The following is an 8591-nucleotide window of genomic DNA, read 5'->3' on the forward strand; positions in this document are numbered from 1 at the left end:
CATTACTAGAAGTATATTACGTCGCTAAAAGTTACAAATATCAAATGCCAAACATATGTGTTGATTTAATGACCAAAAATTACAATGGGGTCTATATATTCAGTTTAAAAATCCGTGAAATACAAATCATCATGTAGTTGTTTGTGAATGTTATTTTAAATACACAATAATAAATTAGGTATAAGTTTTAAAATTTCATTGAATATTCCTACAACTTAATTTTAATATATGTAGGTATCCTCTATATATAAGACATTACTGCTGACTAGCTGTAATAAATCGAGGTTTTTCTTTTTCTTCGTCTTCTTCTTCTTCCTCCTCCTCCTTCTCTTCTTCTTCTCCTCCTTCTCTTCTTCTTCTTCCTCCTCCTTCTCCACTTCTTCTTCTTGCTCCTCCTCCTCCTTCTCCTCTTCCTCCTCCACTTCTTCTTCTTGCTCCTCCTCTTCCTCCTCCACTTCTTCTTCTTGCTCCTCCTCCTCCTCTTCTTCTTCTTCTCCTTCTTCCTCCTCCTCTTCTTCTTCTCCTTCTTCCTCTTCTTCCTCCTCCTCTTCTTCTTCTTTTCCTTCATCCTCCTCCTCTTCTTCTTCTTTTCCTTCTCCTCTTCTTCTTCTTCCTCCTCCTTCTCCTCCTCTTCCTCCTCTTCTTCTTCTTCTTCCTCTTCTTCTTCTTCTTCTTCTCCTTCCTCCTCTTCTTCCTCCTCCTCCTCCTCTTCTTCTTCTCCTGTGTTTCCCTCTATCTTCAAGTATTTCCGTTCAGACTTTTAGAAAGTTAGCGAATAATAAAACGCTTGTTCTACCTTGTATTACTAATCTTCTTCTTCATCTTCTTCTTCCTCCTCCTCCTCTTCTTCTTCTCCTTCTTCCTCCTCTTCTTCTCCTCCTTCTTCCTCCTCCTCCTCCTCTTCTTTTTCTTCTTCACGTTCTTCTTCCCCCTCCCCTTCTTCTTCTCCTTCTCCTCCTTCCTCTTCCTCCTCCTCTTCTTCTTCTTCTTCTTCCTCTTCCTCCCCCTCCCCCTTCTCTTCTTCTTCTCCTCCTCCTCCTCCTCTTCTTCTCCTGTGTTTCCCTCTATCTTCAAGTATAAAGCGCTTGTTCTACCTTCTATTACTAATCTTACTGTAAATACACCGTGCAATGTATTTATTTACTCATCATTATTATTATTATCATTATTATTATTATTGTTATTATTATTATTATTATTATTATTATTATTATTATTATTATTATTATTATTATTATGATCATTATTATTATTATTATTATTATTATTATCATTATTATTATTATTGTTATTATTATCATCATTATTATTATTATTATTATTATTATTATTATTATTATTATTATTATTGTTATTATTATTATCATCATTATTATTATTATTATTATTATTATTATTATTATTATTATTATTATTGTTATTATTATTATCATTATTATTATTATTATCATTATTATTATTATTATTATCATTTTCTTTTATGCCTTTTACAACTTTCATTCGCTCATTTCACCGTGCAATTTATTTATTTACTTAATTATTTATTTTCTAAAGTTTTCATTCATTCTGATTCTTCTGTTTTTCAATTTCTCTCTATCCGTCTCTTGTCATGTATTCTACTTATTTATTTATTTTTATGGCTTTTATTCGCTCATTTTAACGTGCAATGTATTTATTTATTCGTTTATTCTTTCTTTTTTTAATTCTTATTTATTCTGATTATTCTTCCTCTGTTTTTCAGTCTCTCTGTCCTTTCTCTATCCATGCAAGTTTTTAATTATCGTTCTTCATTTTGTTTCTGAGATTTTCTTGTTTTTTTTTTATCTTTTTATTGTTAGTTTTTAAAAATTCGTAAGAAAATCTGTTTTGTTAGTTAATGTTAATGCTTTAGGTTTTATTTCATCTCTAACATCACATCTTGGCTTCGTTATCACTATAATTATCATATTCGTTTTGTTATTATCTGTTACATGTTTTATAATCGCCTGTTCTGTATTTATTCCTTTATTTACTATTGTTTTCCTCTGTGTCTTATTCCATGGCACAGTTCTTTTAATAATTTTATCATCGTTTTTCAGTAGTTATTTTGTATTGATTTGGTTATGTCTCTTTTTCGTTTTAAGGTCAATTTAGTTATCTTCTCGTTTTAAGTTTTTAAGTTTTTTCCCGTTCTGTTCATCATTTTGTTTGTTTGTTTGTTTGTTTTTGCTGTTCTGTTATTCGTTTTTTGTTTGTTTGTTTTTTTGTTATGTTCGTTTTTTTTGTTCTTTTCATCGTTTTTTTCTGTTATGTTCATCGTTTTTTTTTTTTTGCTTTTTCTGTTTTGTTCATTGTTTTTTTTTCTGTTCTATTCACCATTTGTTTGTTTTTCTTCTTCTTTGACTTATTCTCCCTTGCCTTATTTTCCCCACTCTTCCACTCCCTTTCTCTCTACTTAATTCACAAACCAGATTCGATTCCTCTACCTGTCTTATACACTTTTATTCGTAGATGACTGTTTTAACAAGATATCTTTTCTTTATCTTTTATTTCTAATACGTGTACGTGAATATAATTTATGTCTTCCTCACGCCAAACAAAAGTGGAATAGAAAATTAAAATTGAGTAATTAACTGAATAGCAAATCATAATACATTAAGAGAAGGAAATTTTGATTTTTAATTTGTATCTTCGTCATGCCAACCAAAAAAGGAAAAGAAAGAAAAAACAGATTGAGAAATGAACTGAATAGCAAATCATACATTAAAAGAATGAAATTTTAAGCTTTAATCTGTTTTTTTTTTTTTTTTTTTTTTTTTTGCTTTTTCTTGATACTATTTTCTTAAGTTTTATTTTTTTGTTTTGTTTTGTTTTTTCTTGAATTTCATTATCGCTGTTTAAGATTAGCGAAGATATTATGATCGAAATTCTGGCTTTTTCTTGAAGAATGCGAGATCTAGAAAATATATTTTCTTACATCTCAGGTCTCCCATTGTTTTCCGTTCGCTTTCTACTCATTCTCATTCTTTTCGCTTAGTTTGCTCTCTGTTTTTTTTTCTTTCTTTCTCTCTCTCTCTGCCTCTTTCTTTCTTTCTCTCTCTATCTCTCTGTCTCTTCTCGATCTATTTTTTTACTTTCTCTCTCTCTCTCTCTCTCTCTCCCCCCCCTCCCTCCCCCCCCTCTCTCTCTCTCTCCCTCTCTCTCCCTACCTCCCCCCCTCTCTCTCTCTCCCTCCCTCCCTCTCTCTCCCTCCCCCCCATCTCTCTCTTTCTCTCCCTCCCTCCCTCTCTCCCTCCCTCCCTCCCCCCTCTCTCTCTTCCAGCGTATTGTCCATGCAGCGCCTTCCTCATGCAAGACAAGTTCATGCATGACACGAAAGCCAAATACAAACAAACATTCAACTGAAAGTAAAATGGACGCTACCCATTATAAAAAAAAAATAAAATAAAAAAAAAAATAAATAAAACAAATAAATAAATGAAAATAAGAAATAGAAAATAAAAAATAAACAGCGTGTAGCCCACACTTCATGCTTTACATACACATGCGTAGGAATTAGGAGGAGGGAGAGTAAAGAGAGGGAGAGAAAAGGGGAGGGAGTAGGAATGCGAGAGAGAGAGAGAGAGAGAGAGAGAGAGAGAGAGAGAGAGAGAGAGGAGAGAGAGAGAGAGAGAGAGAGAGAGAGAGAGAGAGAGAGAGAGAGAGAGAGAGAGAGAGAGAGAGAGAGAGAGAGAGAGAGAGAGAGAGAGAGAGAGAGAGAGAGAGAGAGAGAGAGAGAGAGAAAAGGGGAGGGAGGAAGGGAGAAAGAGAGAGAGAAAAGGGGAGGGAGGAAGGGAGAGAGAGAGAAAAAAAAGGTGTGAGAGGAAGAGAGAGAGAGAGAGAGAGAAAAGGGGAGAGTGTGAAAAAAAAGTTAGAAAAACATGGCACCCCTTCATACTATGGCGGAACGAAGGTTGAATTCTGTCACATAATTAAATCGGCAAGCAACATGTCTCTCTCTCTCTCTCTCCCTTTTTTTTGTCTCTCTCTCTCTCTCTCTCTCCTTAACGAACAGACCAACTTACCTCGTCAACATGGACTAGTTTCCCCCACCAAAAGCACCGCCCCGTTTTCTGTCACTTCCTGTATCTGAAGCCAAGGGGCGGTTTCTCGGAATTAAAACAAAAAATCGCCCGAGTTGTACGCCGAGGAGAAAAGGGGAGGTTCTTAGGTGTGTGTGTGTGTGTGTGTGTGTGTGTGTGTGTGTGTGTGTGTGTGTGTGTGTGTGTGTGTGTGTGTGTGTGTGTGTGAGTGTGTGTGTGTGTGTGTGTGTGTGTGTGTGTGTGTGTGTGTGTGTGTGTGTGTGTGTGTGTGTGTGTGTGTGTGTGTGTGTGTGTGTGTGTGTGTGATATTGGGTACTCATATATGTATTTTGTCTCTCTGTTTCTCTTTAAGTTTATGTGCATATCCATAAGGAATTATTTTTACTGCATATAAACAGAAGAACAGAGAGAGAGAGAAAGAGAGAGAGAGAGAGAGAGAGAGAGAGAGAGAGAGAGAGAGAGAGAGAGAGAGAGAGAGAGAGAGAGAGAGAGAGAGAGAGAGAGAGAGAGGACAAGAGGGCGACCCCACTCTCATTCTCCTTGAGAAACATCTCAGTGGGTCACTAACTCCATAAAAAAAGAAAACTGTCGAATATTGGTGTCAAAATGTTGGCCAGAGATTTATTTTGTAATTTAAACCACTTGATATCAATTCTCTTTGCTTACTTGTAGTGGTGGTCGACCTTCGCTTCCCCGCTCGCTTCACAAACTCACAGACTCGAGTTAAAAACGGCAGAATCTGCATGAGGTATTTTGTATTGTATTCTGCACCTTACTGATATATATATTTGTTTTACTGTCAAATATATCTTGAGGCATTTGCATTGGCAAGTCATTAGGACTCTCGCTTTTGATCTGTTTTGTATTCTGTGATGTATCAACGATTATGTTCTACAGTTTTATGTCTTGAAATAAGCGTCTTTGTCTTTGTTGGTAGTTAAAAAGGTCGTTTTTATGTATGTTACGTTTTGCTGCATGTCTTTATTTTATTTACGTGCAGAGACTTTTGTCTCCGGATTTTGTTTAGTGAATGACTTTTCTTAACAACTTGTGTATACTTTTATTCACCTTGTTTAGAAAGTTATATTCCTACAGTAACACAAACTCAAATTCGTTTCAGTATTTTGTCTCACTGTATTGCAGATCATTCAGTGAAAAAAAACATATCTTTTACATGTTTTCCTTTGAAAAAAAAAAAATCTCCATTTTGGGTGATCATTATTTACCCAAACTCACAATCACTGACATGGCTTCTCAGTCTATAATTAATTCGACGAATTTCGCCAACCTTCGAACATTCTACCGTGCGCATGTGGTCAGTCTAGGAGTATAATAATCGTGCAAGGAACAATAGGCCGTTGCATACGTAATTCGCTTGGCCTGACCTGTGGCAGAACATCTCTATGTATTTATGTATTGGTGTATGAGTGAGAGTGTGTTTATGTTTTCTCTTTTGGGGGTTAGTGTGTAAGTGTGTTTATCGTGTATGTATTGGTGTATTAATAAGGGTGCATATTTTATTTATTTATTTATTTTTATTATTTTTTATTTATTTATTTACTTTTTTTTTTTTGGGGGGGGGAGTAGTGTGCGTGTTTCATTTATGTATTGGTGTATTAATGAGTTTTTTTGAGGGGGGGGGGGTAATGTGTAAGTGTGTTTTTATAATAGGTCTTAGTTTTACTTTTGTTTTTCTTGTGTGTGAATTTGCGTGGGTATTATTAAAAAAAAAAAAAGTTGAATGTTGATTAAAATGTTCGCCATGTTTATAAACACACGAAGGAAAACAAATAAATTTACAACTCCCAACATGCATACAAAGATATTCTCAAAATCTTATTATCTACAAGAACGAATGACTTTAATCGCGCATATGTACACAAAGAGCAACGTAATCTCAAATAAAAAAATGTTTTAATGCAATGTTTTCTTCCTAAACCAAGCATGTAATGGCAGCAACACGCACAGTGCTTGGTGTTGCAATGCCATGATTAATACGCATCTGAACCCTTTCCACATTATTATTTTTTCATTTTTTTCTTCGTACAGTATTCATACTTCCGAAATTTATACAAAAAAATGAAAAAAATATTAAAAAACAAAAGAAAAAAAGCAGAAAAAAAAATAAAATGATAATAAAAATAAAAAATAAAAAATAAAGTATAAGTAGAAATAAGAGATTAGGAAACAGGAAAGGGAAAAGAATCTAATACTCCATATAAACGATTCAATCCCTTTATAAGAGAAAGGAAGAAATATAAAAGCATAAGAAAATATGCAAATAAACCCTTTTCACAGTATAATTTGTTTACATTTTTATTCGTACAGTATTGAAACTTCCGAAATCTATACGAAAACATAATAAAATAATTAAAAAAAGAACAGAAAAGCAGAAACAGAAAAAGAATCCAACACTCCATATAAACGATTCAATCCCTTTATACGAGAAAGGAAAATAATCAACGAATACAAAAAAGAAAAACAGGAAAAGGAAAATAATCGAATATTCCATATAGATGATTCAATCCTTTTATATGAGAAAGGAAAAATCGAATAAAAAAATAAAACAAAAGAGCAGAAAAGCTGAAAAAGGAAAAGAATCTAATACTCCATATATGCGATTCAATTGCTTTTTATGACATAGTAAAAGAATCAAAGAATAAGAAAGAAAAGAAAAAAAACAAACAGAAACAGAAAAAGAATACTTTATATAAACAATTCAATCCCTTTATATGAATAAGGAAAACAACCAAAGAATAAAAGAAATAAAAAACAAAAGAACGCAAAAAAGAAAAAGAAAGAGAATCCAATACTCCATATAAACAATCCAATCCCATTTAATGACAAAGGAAAACCATTAAAGTTAAGAATACATTTAATTACTTCATTATGATTATGCGTCTTAAAGATGTCAACAACACGTGGAATATATTTAAAAACACATAGCACACATGGAATCAGTTTAACGTAATGAGATTCATAAATTATTCCTGTTAATGTGACTATATTAATCGGCCTCTTTGTCTTCATAGAAAAAGGGAAATTGAGCGAAAAGAAAGGGGGGGACTGTTGCAAATAGGGGAATGGAAAGAACTGATAAAGGGAGGAATAGGTAGAATAAGAAGAACGGGTTGAGGTAGAACGAAAAAAATAAGGTAAATGCAAAAATGGAACATGTGAGGAACCAATTAATGCTGATGATGAAGGAAAATAGAAAAAAAGCATAGAATAAGAATACAGAGAGAGATTGAGAATATTGTATGAACAAACATGAGAAGTAATCAAATTCCTCCAAATGTTTAGTCTATAACATTGTCACTTTTATACAGTTTGGATGACTTAGAAAGGATAGAGTGGATTATGTTTCCAATGTGTGTGAGAGAGAGAGAGAGAGAGAGAGAGAGAGAGAGAGAGAGAGAGAGAGAGAGTGAGTGAGTGATAAAAAGAGAAAGAGAGAGAGAGAGAGAGAGAGAGAGAGAGAGAGTGAGAGTTAGAGTGAGAAAGAGAGAAAAGGAGGAAGAGAGAGAGAGAGAGAGTGAGAGTGAGAGTGAGAGTGAGAGTGAGAGTGAGAGTGAGAGTGAGAGTGAGAAAGAGAGAAAAGGAGAAAGAGAGTGAGACTGAAAGTGAAAGAAAGATAAAGAGAGAGAGAGATAAAGAGATAGAGAGATAGATAAAGAAAGAAAGAGAGAGAGAGAAAACACCACATACAATTAACGAGACTGACAGCGGTCGAATACACCTTGTCAAAAAAATTTGTTTCATATCTACAACCTCATAAATCACATGTTGTAGTAAGTCGAAGACAAAACACTCGATTATTGCCAAGTTTCTTAACCCTACATCCTGAAGTTTAGCCGGAAAATAAACACGAATTTTAACCTACACGTGAAGTTCCGAGAGCTAATATGAAAGTCTGAAGCGCCAAGTAATATGTTTTTGGTGATTTTAAAAGCCACAAAACTATTTTTTCCTAAATTCCGAGTGCAAACAGAACAAGGTATTCTTAAACGACACCTGTATTTAATATAGGCTGTAACATTCCCCAATCTTTAGTGAAGAAATTCAAAAATATTCTCAAAGGAACGACTCCAAACTTTAAAAAAAAGTTAATGGTTAGCTTGTCTTTCGAATATCTGATGAGGAGACGATGGAAATGATACAAATAGCTCTCTTGGAGTTGGCAAAAGGGCCTGATTATGTTCTGCTCGTGACAGACGCAAAATCACTTACTGTCCAAGCTATGACATGAGACCCAAGATCTCTTATCAGCCAGATGACAGAATGAGTCGTTAATGAGTTGGCGGGATGGGTGAATGGCAGGCCACCCTGTCATATATATGTTGATGAACTTTATCGAAATCTTGAGTATTTAGTGGTTATAGGTATGCCAAATTAACATGTTTAATTCTGTAGTAATTGTAGTAGTAATTGTAGAAGTAGTAGTAATAGGAGTTGTAGTGGTAGTATCAATAGTTGTAATAATTGTAGTAGTAGAAGTTGTAGTAGCAGTAGCAAAAGTAGTTGTAGTAG

Source organism: Penaeus vannamei, chromosome 4 (genome assembly GCF_042767895.1).
Source record: "Penaeus vannamei isolate JL-2024 chromosome 4, ASM4276789v1, whole genome shotgun sequence".
Classification (NCBI taxonomy): Eukaryota; Metazoa; Arthropoda; class Malacostraca; order Decapoda; family Penaeidae; genus Penaeus; species Penaeus vannamei.